Source organism: Hypanus sabinus, chromosome 2, assembly GCF_030144855.1.
Source record: "Hypanus sabinus isolate sHypSab1 chromosome 2, sHypSab1.hap1, whole genome shotgun sequence".
Classification (NCBI taxonomy): Eukaryota; Metazoa; Chordata; class Chondrichthyes; order Myliobatiformes; family Dasyatidae; genus Hypanus; species Hypanus sabinus.
The window spans coordinates 82,434,158-82,447,657 of record NC_082707.1 but is presented as its reverse complement, the minus strand read 5'-3'; the positions used below and the strand labels follow the sequence as shown (position 1 = coordinate 82,447,657).

Below are 13,500 nucleotides of genomic sequence, written 5' to 3'. Positions count from 1 at the left end.
TGGGTTGGTTCATTGTTGTTCAGAAACCTGATAGCAGAGGGGCGGAAGCTGTTCCTAAAATGTTGAGTGTGTGTCTTCAGTTTCCTGTACCTCCCCTCTGATGGCAGTAATAAGAAGAGAGCATGTTCTGAGTAATGGGGCCCTTAATGATGGATGTTGTCTTTTTGAGGCATTGCTTTTTGAAAATGTTCTTTCTTGTGGGGATGGGGATGAGGAATAGGAAAAGAAGAACAACTAACTTGTACAGAGAGGTATGACTTTGATGTTTACTTCAGAGCTTGAAGTATGTAGGACCAGAGGGCATAAAATAAATTGGTGCAAAGCAAGCTAAAGTGACATAGCAAAGAAAAAAAAGGGATTGTAGCGGTGTGCTACATGCAGCGCTAAAATTACGACACGGAGTTGGTAACTGCAGTCGAAGGAAAAACTTTATTTGAAATCCTCAGCCTCACTTTTAAGCCTCCCTCAACCTGCCCCCCGTGGCACAGAGGCTCCAAAGCTCTGTGCTCACAACCCCCCATAGGCTATCTCCCTTAGCCGGAAAGCTGGCTAATTGTGAGCCGGTTTGGATGTGCCAGGAAATGGGTCGCCACAGGATGTACTTGGAGGCATTTGTCATGCATAATACAAAGAAAACGTTAAGTCAAGTGGGTTAGGATATGAAGGAATAAACTTTAATATGATTGAGAACCCTCACTGGTCATTCTTAAATTTTCCAGCAATAGAAGTGCTTCAAAACCAAAAAGATTGCAGGTTCAGCTTCCAATCCAGGTTCCTGAGCATGAAAGACAGTGCAGTTTTGAGACAGTGTTACACCTTCAGTAGTGCTGATGTCTCTCTCAGATGGTTCTCATGGATCCATCCAAAGATGGAGTTCTGCCTCTCCGATATGGCCAGTATGTAAATACCACTGAAAGCAAATTGTCTGGTCACCATTACAATTCTAACTGCGATTTGTACAAATTGGCCATTAAAGTTCAATTTAAGAGGTGCTCATTACTCCCAAATTATATTGCTGTAGAATGAAATTTCTTATGCCTAACATGTTTGAACCTATTGACACACACAGCCTTTTACAGACTACAATCTCACCTCTTCACTTGTGTTTTGCACTGACCATAAATAATAAAATTGTGGTATCCTACAGGTTTCACTGAAGCTTTCTTCTTAAGGGATGACAGTTAAATATTCAGGCTGTGATTGCATTTTCTGCTGAGGTATTAATACATTTGTTTTGCTCAAGTCTATGCTACTCTTGTTGTTACCAATTCAGGTGAAACAATCAAATATTGCACAACAGTGAATCTGCCCTCAAGTATTCCATGCTTATTTGTCTCCCAATTTTAACAATTTTACCTTGGAAGATGCAAGGTAAATTTTATAAAGATGTAGAAACAGGTTGGTTGCAAATCCTATCAAGTACATACACACATATCATGTGGAAAATGTGAGACTATCCACTTTGGTGCACAGAACAGAAAAGTTGAATATTTTTAAATGCTGACAGTTAGGGAAATGTTGATGTTCATAGGTGTTCTTATGCGCAGATCACTGAGAGTTAGAATGAAGGTGTAATGAGCATTTATGAAAACAACTAGTATGTTGGCTTTTATTCTAAGATTTAAATATAAGATTAAAATGACTTATTGGAATTATATAGGGCTTTGATCAGTTTACTTTTAAAGTACAGGGTCTAATTTTGCTCTCCTTACCTAAAATAAAAGATATACTTGTCATTGAGTGAGAGCAGTGAAAATTCACAATGAAATTTGGTTCCTGTGTTGGTAAGTTTAGGGGACATTGAGCAGACTAATCCTTTGTTCTTTGGAATTTCAAAGAATGGGAAGGGCATCTCAATGGAACTTGCATCATTTTTACAGGCATGACAGAGAAATAAGGAGGATGTTTCTCTGACCAGGAGGCTAGAATCAGTGGACATAGTTTCAAGATAATGGGGAGGCTTTGTAGGTTTGAGATGAGGAACCTTGGGCCCAGAAAATGCATCATTGTGTTTGGTCTAATAGCTATCTCCATATGGTGTACAATGACTGAGCAGCAGCGAAGCTCCTGTGGAGGATCTTCACTGTGCAGTTCTGCTGACATCTGACAGCTCATTGGAGGCCATCGTCAGTTCATCGACATGGGCTCATTCACAGTGCAGGACAAACATTTCATTACCAGGCAAGTTTCTGCTCAGGCTGAGCATTCTCAATGTTCTCAGCTCAAGTTCTGCGCACCACAGTTCCTGAGGAGTCGTTGGATTTGTGTGTAATTAGGCACTTAGTAAGAGCCGATAAAAAGGCATTAGGTTTAAGCAGAGTGGTCATTGTTAGAATGTGGAGTTCAGGCTTGGGTTCGGAGAGACTTCGGAGACGAGAGGCAGGGCGGAGGCTGTAGGAAACTTTTTCTGTACAATTTTTCTTTGTCTTTCTTATTGCACAATTTAAGCAGTGGGGACCGGGCAAGGAAGTGGGAAGGCAGGGAGATCTCCAGTGTCCCTGATTATTACCACTGCAAGAAGTGCATCCAGCTGCAGCTTCTTTCAGACTGTGTCAAGGAATTGGAGCTGGAATAAATGAACACTGAATCATTCGGGAGGCTGCAGAGTTGATCGACAGGACGTACAGGGAGCAGTTACCCCCAAGGTGCAGGACACAAGAAACTGGGTGACCGTCAGGAAGAGGAAAGTGGACAGGCAGCCAGTTCAGAGTACCCCTGTGGTCATTCTCCTCAACAACAGGGATATTGCTTTGGATACTGTTGTGGATGACATAGCTGAGGAAAGCCACAACCCTGGCACTGAGTCTTGTTCTGTGGCTCAGATGGGAAGGGGAGAGAAGAGGTGAGCTGTAGCGATAGGGGATTAGTTGATTAGGGGAACAAGCAGGCGGTTCTATGGACGAGAACAAGATTCCCAGATGTTGCCTCCTAGGTACCAGGGTCAGAGTTATTTTGGATTGAATCCACAGCATTCTTAAATGGGAGAGTGAGCAGCCAGAGTGGTCCATGCTGGTACCAGTGCCATAGTTAGGAAGGGTGATAGGGTCCTGCAAAGTGAGTTAATGAAGTTAGGTGCTGAGTTCAAGGACAGGACCTATAGTGTTGTGACCTCAGTATTGCTACATGTGCCATGTGCTAGTGAGGCTAGAAATAAGTAGATCATGCAGTTTAATACATGGCTAATGAGAGAGATGGTGCAGGAGGGAAAGGAAAGCTTCAAATTTTAGATTTTTGGATCACTGGGGCCTCTTCCAGTTCACCCATCTATAGGAAAGATGCCAATAAGATTGAAAGAGTTCAGTGAGAATTTACAAGGATGTTGCTGGGACTTGAGCTGAGCCGTAGGGAAATATTGAATGAGTTAGGACTTTCTTTCATCTTCTCACTCTGCTTAGACCTGTTCTTCTGTTAGTTCTGAGTGACTTAGTGTGACTTCATTTAGCAAGACAGATAAGATACTCATTTAATTTCTGTACCATTTCTTTATTCTGCCATACAATTTATCCTGTTTAAATCTGCAAGGGACGCACATTGCCTTTGTTTTAGATCTTTATCTTTTCATGTATATATCACACACACTGTAATGCTTTGATGGTCATCCTTTGCCAAATTTTGAATTTTTTCCAGTCCTCAGGCTATCTGCTCTTTCTGGTAGTGTTACAAGCCTTTTTTCTTTGATCTAATACTATTGTTTTTCTAATAACCATGTTTGGAATGCACTCATGTTTGACTTTTCTCTCCTAAAATTGGTAAATATTTGCAATAAGCTATGTACTAAATGTTAGCAATGGTTGCCTATGGCTGGAGCTTTTAATATTATTTAGAAGTTCAAAACAAATTTAATATCGAAGTACATATATGTCACCTAATACAACCCCAAGGTTCATCTTCTTGTGGGCATACTCAATAATCTATAAAATAATAACCATGATAGAATCAATGAAATTATAAATGTATGAGGGGTGAATTTAATGTTGGGACTGTTAAAGTTCCCAAGGGTGGTGAAAAATCAGCAAACTTGGGCATTCAATCAGTGTGCAAAATTCAACAAACTGTGCAAATACAATAAGAAAGAAATAAAATAATAAATAAATCAGCAATAGATATCGAAAACTTGAGATGAAGAGTCTGTGACTCCGTAGATTGCTGGGACTTTTTAATGATGGGGCAAGTGAAGTTGAATGAAGTTAATTCCTTTTGTTCTAGGGCCTGATGGCTGAGGTGTAATAACTGTTCCTGAACATGGTGGTGAGTCCTAAGGCTGCTGTACCTTCTTCCTGATGGCAGCAGTGTAAAGGAAGCATGACTTGGATGGTGGGTGTCCCTGATGGTGGATGCTGCTTTTCCTGCGACAGCGTTTCGTGCAGATGTGCTCAATGGTAGGGATAACTTTACGTGTGATGGACTGGGTGTATTCACTAATTTTTGCAGGATTTTCCATTCAAGGGCTTTGATGCTTCCATACTAGGCTGTGATGGAGCCAGTTAATATATTCTCTACTATGCATCTATAAAAGTTAGTCAAAGTTTTAACTGTCATGCCAAATCTCCACAAACTCCAAAGGAAGTAGAGGGATTGTTGTGCTTTCTTCATAATTGCACTTACCTGTTGGCCTAAGGCTAGGTCCTCCAAAATATTAACTCTGAGAAATTTAAAGTTACTGACCCTCTCCACCCCTGATCCTCCAATGAGGACTGGCTCATGGACCTCTGATTTTCTTCTCCTGAAGTCAATAATCAGCTCCTTGGTCTAGCTGACATTGAGTAAGAGGCTGATATGGCACCACTCTGCCAGATTTTCAATCTCCCTCCACTGGTTCATCACTGCCTTTGGGACCCGTGGCATTTCCAACACGAAATTTCGCCCCCATACATTCATGATCTGTTCAATTTAAAAACATGAGGCTGGAGCTAGGGCAGGAGAATGAGGAGTTGATAGATAGGAGCTCCAGGAAGGCAGTCACCCTTAAGTTGCAAGAGGCAGGTAGCTGGGTGACTGTCAGGAGAGGGAAATGGAATAGGCAGATCACACAGAATAACTCTGAGGCTGTTCCTCTCAATAACAATTATACCACTTAGGATATTGCTGGGGGGAGCATTGAAATGGGGGAAGCTGCAGTGACTGAGTCTCTGACTCTGTGGCTCAGAGGGAAAGGGGCAGAAGAGAACAGCAGAAATGATAGGGAATTCACTAGGTAGGGGAGCAGAAAGGAGATTCTGTGCACATGAAAGAGACACCTGGATGGTATTCGCCTTACAGGTGTCAGTGTCAGGGATGTCGCAAATTGGGTCCATAGCATTCTTAAATGGGAGGGGGAGCAGATAGAAATCGTGATACATGTTGGTACCAATAACAAAGATAAGAAAAGGGATTTGATCCTGAAGAGAGAAAAGGTAGGTAATCTGGATTCAACAGTGGCTGGATGGGAGATGCCAGAGAGTAGTGGTGGATAACTATTTGTCAGGTTGGTGGCCGATGACTAGTGGTGTGCCTCAGGGATCTGTACTGGGTCCAATGTTGTTTGTCATATACATTAATGATCTGGACGATGGGGTGGTAAATTGGATTAGTAAGTATGCAGATGATACTAAGGTAGGTGGCGTTGTGGATAATGAAGTAGGTTTTCAAAGCTTGCAGAGAGATTTAGGCAGGTTAGAAGAGTGGGCTGAACGATGGCAGATGGAGTTTAATGCTGAGAAGTGTGAGGTGCTACATTTTGGTAGGAATAATCCAAATAGGACATACATGGTAAATGGTAGGGCATTGAAGAATGCAGTAGAACAGAGTGATCTCGGAATAAGGATAAGATGTGCATAGTTCCCTGAAGGTGGAATTTCATGTGGATAGGGTGGTGAAGAAAGCTTTTGGTATGCTGGCCTTTATAAATCAGAGCATTGAGTATAGCAGTTGGGATGTAATGTTAAAATTGTACAAGGCATTCGAAAGGCCAAATTTGGAGTATTGTGTACAGTTCTGGTCACCGAATTATAGGAAAGATATCAACAAAATAGAGACAGTACAGGGAAGGTTCACTAGAATGTTACCTGGGTTTCAGCACCCAAGTTACAGGGAAAGGTTGAACAAGTTAGGTTTTTATTCTTTGGAGCGTAGAATGTTGAGGGGGGACTTGATAGAGGTATTTAAAATAATGAGGGGGATAGACCAAGTTCACGTGGATAGGCTTTTTCAATTGAGAGTAGGAGAAATTCAAGCAAGAGGACATGATTTGAGAGTTAGGAGGCAAAAGTTTAAGGGTAACCCGAGGGGGAATTTCTTTACTCAGAGAGTGGTAGCTGTGTGGAATGAGCTTCCAGTAGAACTGGTAGAGGCTGGTTCAGTATTGTCATTTAAAGTAAAATTGGATAGGTATATGGATAGGAAAGGAATGGAGGGTTATGGGCAGAGTGCGGGTCAGTGGGACTAGGTGAGAGTAAGCGTCGGCAAGGACTAGAAGGGCCGAGATGGCCTGTTTCTGGGCTGTAATTGTTATATGGTTATATGGTTATATTTAAAAAGCAGGACCTCTAGGGTAGTCATCTCTGAATGCTGCCTGTGCTGTGCCCCAGTGAGGGTATGAATTAGATGAAAAATTGTTGCGGCAGGCAACAGATTTTTGGGCCTTTGAATCTTTTCTGGGAAATCCTGTTAAGATTCCCTGGACGAAAGGAATGGTTTACACCTGAATTTGAGCAGGTTCGCTAGAGCTTTTAGGGAGGCTTGTAGGAGGATGGAAATCAGAATGATAGGTCCGAGGAAGGAGCAGTTATTGTAAAGTCAGATGCAATATGGAGAGTTACTGTAGGAAGGATAAGAAGTGGATAGGGCATAACTGTTGGGTTGAAATGTGTCTATTTTCATACAATAAGTGTCAGGAACAAGTGTGATGGGCAAAGCGTGGGTCAGATCATGGAACTACAACATTGTGGACATTACAGGGACTTGTCGGTCACAAGGGTAGGAATGGCTGCTGATGTTTCAAAAGGGACAGGGATGGAGGTAAAAGGAGATGAGGGCGTAGTATTGCTAATCTTGTATAGTATCACAGCTTCAGAAAGGGAGGATGTCATGGAGGGATCTCCTACTGAATCAGTGTTGCTGGAATTCAGAAATAGGAAGAGAGTAAGTCAGTCTATTGTGAATACTTTATTGACCCTCCAATAGCATCAGGGACACCGAGGAACAGATTGGGAGGCAAATTTTGGGAAGGTGCACAAGTAACAGGGCTGTTGATGCCCAGTGGTGTTCCACAGGGATCTGTTTTGGGATCCCCGCATTTGTGATTTTATATAAGAACTGGATGAAGAAACGGAATGGTGGGTCAACCGAGGACACAGAGGTTGGTGGAGTTGTTGATAGTCTAGAACGCAGTTATAGGTTACAATGGGACATTGACAGGATGTGCCGAGAAGTGGTAGCTGTAGTGCAATCCAGAACAGTGTGAAGTAATACACACTGAAGGTCGTGTGAAAGTTGACCTTGAAGGCAGAGTACAAGGTTAGTGACAGGTTTCTTAGCAGTGTGGATGGACAGAAGGATCTTGGGGTTCACGTCCATGGATGCTGCAATTTTTTTGCACAATTTGAAAGGGTGGCTAAGAAAGCATATGCTGTGTTAGCCTTAATTAGTCGGGGATTAATTTCAAGAGCTGAGAGGTAATGTCGCATCTCTATAAAACTCTGGTTCAACCACACTTGAGTATTGTGTTCATTTCTGGTCACCTCATTAAAAGAAGAATGTGGAAGCTACAGAGGAAACTTAACAATATACTGCCTGGATTAGGGAGCACATCTTGTGAGACAGGTTGAGCAAGTGTGGGCTTTGGAGCAAAAGAGCATGAGCAGTTACTCGACAGAAGTGTACAAGATGATGAGAGGCATAGATTGAATGGATAGCTAGAGGCTTTTTCCCCAAGGTGGAAATGGCTAATATGAGATGTGATTGGAGGAAAGAAAAGGTGAGATGTCATAAGTGGTTTTGTTCCCTCGCAGAGAGTAGTCAATACATAGCACTCACTGCTGGGGGCGTGGTGAGAGAGATAGATGAGAGTTATGTAATGGACTTTTAGATAGGTATGTGGATGAAAGAAAAACTAGAGGGTTATAGGGGAGTGAAGAGTTAGATTGATCTTGGAGTGGGTTAAAAGGTCATCAGAACATTGTGGGCTGAAGGTCTTTTACTGTGCTGCACTGTTCTATGTTCTAAGAATGTGATAATTAAATATCGGGCTCTGGCTGAGTCAAGACTCTAGTTTCTCACTGGCTTTGGTACTGCCAAGCACTTTGCTCTATGAGATCTTATCAAAAGCTTTGCTGAAGCCTATTCAAAAATGTATGGGACTATGCTTATCCACCACATGATAAACGCTCAGAAGATTCAATAAAATTAGTTAGGCATAAGCCTCCTTTCACAAAGCCACACTGACCACCCTCGATTGTATCTTTCCAAATGATTGTTTTATAGTATCTTTAATCTTTTTTCCACTACTTTGTTCACCAATGCTACAAGGACGATTGGCCTGTTGTGTGCTTTCTTCTTTTTTGAAAACAGAAGATTAGCAAATTTCCAGCTCATTGGCATCATGCCTGTAATCACAGTGGATTGTACAACAATGGCAAGATCCCAAACCATTTCTTTGCTCCTCTTCACAGTCTCAGGAAACATTTTATCCTGAAAGTTATCTGCTTTCAAAAATGCAGAAAACTTTAATATTGGCTATTTACATTTACACATTTCAGAAAAGACAGGGGCTTAATTCAGGATGAAGCAAGATTCAAAATATTAATATTCCCATTATGACTATAAAAGGTCCAATTCTTTCCTCTCCAATTCATTAGCTCTTTATGCAGTTATAAAATAAATGAGTTTTCATTCATTTGACTTGTCAGTATTTTTATACCTTTCTTTGCTTTCCTAATTTCCTTTCTAATATTTACTCCAGAGTATGCTCTCTCTCACTCTCTTCCTCTCCCTTCCCCTCTCCCTGTTTCTCTCTCCCTCTCCCTCCCTCCTCTTCCCCTCCCTTTCTCCCTCCTCTCCCATTTCCCCTCCCCAATCTCCTGGCTCTACAATATTAAGCTCTCTGTAGCTACTGTAAGATCTTCTTTAATATCTCATCCTTTCTGTAGGGCTTTACCTTTGGCTGCCCTGCACTAGTTCTTTGTGAATTCAAATTAAAAAAAAAGACTTCTCTTCACTCTGCTATCTGAAGTTCAACTACCGTCTGGTGCCATCAGGAGCAAACTTCTGAGGGAAATAAATAACTTATTATCACCTTTCCCGATCACTTTATATTTCGGCACTTTCTCCAATTTCTGGCTGCTTTCACCAAACTGCCAGCAAAGGAAATGGATGGGAGATTTTCCTTTATAAATATTTTCAATGTACTGTTGGAAGGGATAGATGCACATTCAAAGTATCTTTCAAAATATTTGAATATATCAAGTTTGGCCACACTGTTTTCAGCATGGACTCTCGCCTTCAAACTATTATTACCTTAGCACTACCTACATATTATGATACTTCACTATTATGCTGACTAACTTCCATTGTCATCTGGCTCTGCAACACGACAAATTCTCACCCTGGTTTCCTTTGTTTCACTCCTCCCCATAATCTGTAACCCAATCCAGCTTCAGCAACACACTAAGGATATGCATGGTACTTCCTTTCAATTCTGTGATTCTGAACACACTACGTCAAATTGTTCTATCTTTAGCAGTATTGCTAAGGCATACCCTTTCCCAACCTTCTCCATTTCACCCTCTTTCTTCTCTTTTTAATTACCACCCAAAGATCTGCCTCTTTTCCCAATGCTCTTGTCAACTGTCTTCTCATCTCTGCATAATATTGTCAAATGATATTGGATAACATTCCTATTAAGAGCTTCCGGGGTTTTCAACATGCAGAAACCCTATACAAATGCACATTGTTGATTGAAAATATTTCTAAGAAGTAGGGGTGTGATGGGATTGATCTTTTAAAGAGCTGGCATGAAGATAATAGACTGAATAGTCTTCCACCGTCCTCCATCAATCTAAGATCCATTGGCCTTGATGTTAAATGCTTCACATATGTTTCAGATTAACTTCTTACTGGGCATTATAACACACAATTCCAATAAGATGGACTCATAACCATTGTCTTCTGTCACTTAAGGATAAGTTTCTTAAATACAGCTCTCCTGAATTTAATAAACATGCAAATGAGTTTGGGTTGAATGCCCTGAAGTGCACATAACATCCCAAGAGAAACCATATAATCACAAAGAGTGTGTAAACTTCACATGGAAAGGACCAAGCTTGGGTTATTGAAGGTTTGAGGCAACAGATCTTTCTGCTGAGCTACTGTGGCACACACGTTGGCTAGTGACCCCCATAGAACCAAAAAGAAGAATGGCCAATTTTAGAAGAATAACTTTGCCTGCTTAGTGGAGTAGCTGATGTTGCTATATACGTGAGTTACTCAACAATCTGGATGGCAGCTTTAGAAGAGGGATTATGATTACAAAATCATCACAGCAAAATGAAGGTCAGTTGGTTATTGATGGCTTGTTTCAATATAGCTCCAATACTTGGATATTTCCCTGTAATTCAGGTTCAGGAATGGTTAGGCTCTTGAAACTCTCACCCCAACACTGAACTGTTCCCACAACATAAGGGCTCACATTCAAGGACACTTCATTTCGTGTTCTCGATATTTATTAATAATTTATTTATTATTATTTTTATCTTTTTGTATTTGCACAGTTTCTTGTCTTTTGCACATTGGTTGTTTGACTGGTTGTGTGTGTTTTTTCATTCATCCTATTGTTTCTTTGTATTGTGAATGCCCACAAGAAAACTTTGATAATAAATTTAATTTGAATTTGCATTCAAAGCATTTTACCGTTCCATAACTTATGCAGTTCCTTTTGAAATCAGTGCCTGATTCTGCTCTTAGTGATTCCCTGAACTACTGGTGCTTGAAAGAGGAAAATGAATAGCGCCCACTCCCCATCTTATCTCGTGTGTCTTTTGCTGTCACAAAGTCGAATGCACTGTCCAAAATCATCTCTAGCTCCATTGTGCTGAGCAACAATGCCACCCAGGGCTGCATGCACAGCCAGCTGGTCACTCATGACTGTAATGCTAGATCCAGTCCAAAGCGAATCATCAAGTTCATGAAGACATAAGAGTGGTTGGTCTCATCAACAACTGTGTTGCCTTTATGGCAGTTATTTAGTTTATAATATTTTCACTTAGTAGTTTGTTTGTTAGCATTCTAGTTAAAGCAGTCAATGGCGTAGGTAGATTCTGACTGTATGCTGCACTTTAATGTAATGTAGTTGTTGTAGTTTTACCTTGCAAGTACTTATGATGTAAATGTAATATTAAGAAGGAAACAACTGCTGTACAAATCTTGTATTGTTTTATCAACAGTTTTCACCATACATTAATGTGGAAGAGTGAACAGTAAACGGTTAATCTTACTGTGATCCTGTCGTCATTGACAAAGGTTTATCTCAGTGTTTAGTTCAGCGTTATCTTAACACGCCAAGCGAGATCACTACAACAACGATGATGACAAGACGGAGGACAGTGACAAGATGGAGCGACAGTTAGGAGCACCAAGCTTCTGGGAGCACACATAGGAGACAATATCGTCTGGTCCTTCAACATCACCTGTTTAGTCAAGAAATCACAGCAACATTTAACTTCCTGAGGAGATTGAGAAAAATGACACTTCTCCCCCTCCCCCCAATATTCTAACCAATTTTCACAGGAGCATCATCGAGAACATCCTGATCAGATGCATCACCATCTGGTGCCAGATTTGCAAAACAAGTGCCCACAAGACCCTACAAAGGATTACGAGGACTGCTGGGAGGATTATCGGGGTCTCTCTTCCACTCATCTGAGATATTTATCAGGAGCGCTGTATACACAGTGCCCTTAGCATTGTCAATGATCCCTCCCATCTGTCCAACAATCTCTTTGACCCCCTACCGTCAGGCAGGAGGTGCCGTAGCATTAGGACAAGAACTATTAGGATTAGAAACAGCTTCCTCCCCCAGGCCGTGAGACCACAGAACTCCCTGCTGCTACCCAAGTCTCATTCCGTATGAAGTGCCAGTGGCGTTATACTGTTTACTTTTTAACTTGTGTTGTAATTGCATCTTATTAATCGTTAATGTATTTGTGATAACATTACTTTATGGTGTTGTGTAGGAATTATATGTCCTGTGTTCGGAGGAATGTTATTTTATTTGGTTGTATACAGGTTGAAATTAAGATAAACACACTCAAACGAGCTTGAACTTGGAGTCAATTAAAGACTTCTTGAATGCCTGTTAGCACCATTGTGTTAATTTCACAACAGCAGGCAAGAAAGCAATACGGAACACTAGTTATACCATACACATGATTGTAATGGTGTTTTTCCAGTGTTACACCTATGTCCCCCTCCTTTTTGAGAATCGCAAGATTGCTATTAAGTCAGGGCAGGAGACCCAGGAAATGAGAGAGAGATGTTTGGAATGTCTTGGCCCTCTGCGACACAAAGCCACGGAAAAGGCCATTGTCTCTTGGAGACGGAATTGTATATTGAGTACTGTGCTTCGTGGAAGCCCTCAGGCAATGTGGGCTGGTTGGGGGATGGCATCATTCCACCCTGAGTGACATCTGAGACCTCGTGAGTGGGGATAAAAGAGGGTCTGGGGAACAGCCCCTTTAGATGCACCAGAAGAAATGCTAGAACTCCTGTAACAGCATAATAGCGAAAGCCGGTGGAAAGCCCACATGAGTCCTGTTCCATTTGCCTCAGAATTGGTGGGTCTTACCACGGAAGAATGGCTTTAGCTAAAACAAAGGAGAAATCAGCCCCAATGACTCTCGAAGGATTGACATCATAAAAGGAATGAGCAAGTTTTAAAACTCTCTCTCTTGACTCCAATCAAAGGCTACAGCCTGCAGCTTGAATGAACTAAAGTGACTTTTATATTTCCATCGGACAATACATTATCCCCTAGACAACGATAGAGCTATTTCTTATTGAGTATTATTATACCCACACTTTTAGATTTAGTATTGATGATGTATATTATCTTTATGTTTGCATTGATATTATTTTTTTGTATTTTTATCAATAAATACTGTTAAAAATAGTACCATCAGACTTCAACGGACCTCTCTATCTTTGCTGGTAAGTGACCCAGTTACGGGGTACGTAACACCAGCCATCCAGTCGAATCAAGAATGAGAGAGGAGACTACTCACAGGTCCCTGAGTGAGAATTAAAAAGGAGTACTCACAGAGCTCTCTGGAGGCCCAATGAAATTTTGATTCATTAGCAAGGGCAAATAAAATTAAGGTAGGGACAAGTGGAGCGGCCATTGTGAGAGTGGACCAGTGTTGGAGGAGAATGGTTTTGTCTCACCAGGCTTGGGCAAGAATATAGTAGGCAAGGGTGAGGTACGTATCTGGAGAGTTTATTCTTTCTGTTAGGGCACAGTTAGTGCAGGGA

General features: G+C 41.3%; 1 long non-coding RNA gene across 1 annotated transcript in view; it reads left to right on the top strand.

Moving 5' to 3' along the window:
* The window catches only part of LOC132405101 (uncharacterized), a 142,338-nt gene extending 129,279 nt beyond the window's left edge, over positions 1 to 13,059 (top strand). The window contains exons 2-3 of the long non-coding RNA XR_009515758.1: positions 4,207 to 4,379; positions 11,418 to 13,059. This is a non-coding gene — a long non-coding RNA (uncharacterized LOC132405101). The remainder of the gene's footprint in view (positions 1 to 4,206; positions 4,380 to 11,417) is intronic.
* Positions 13,060 to 13,500: the final 441 nt, after the last annotated feature.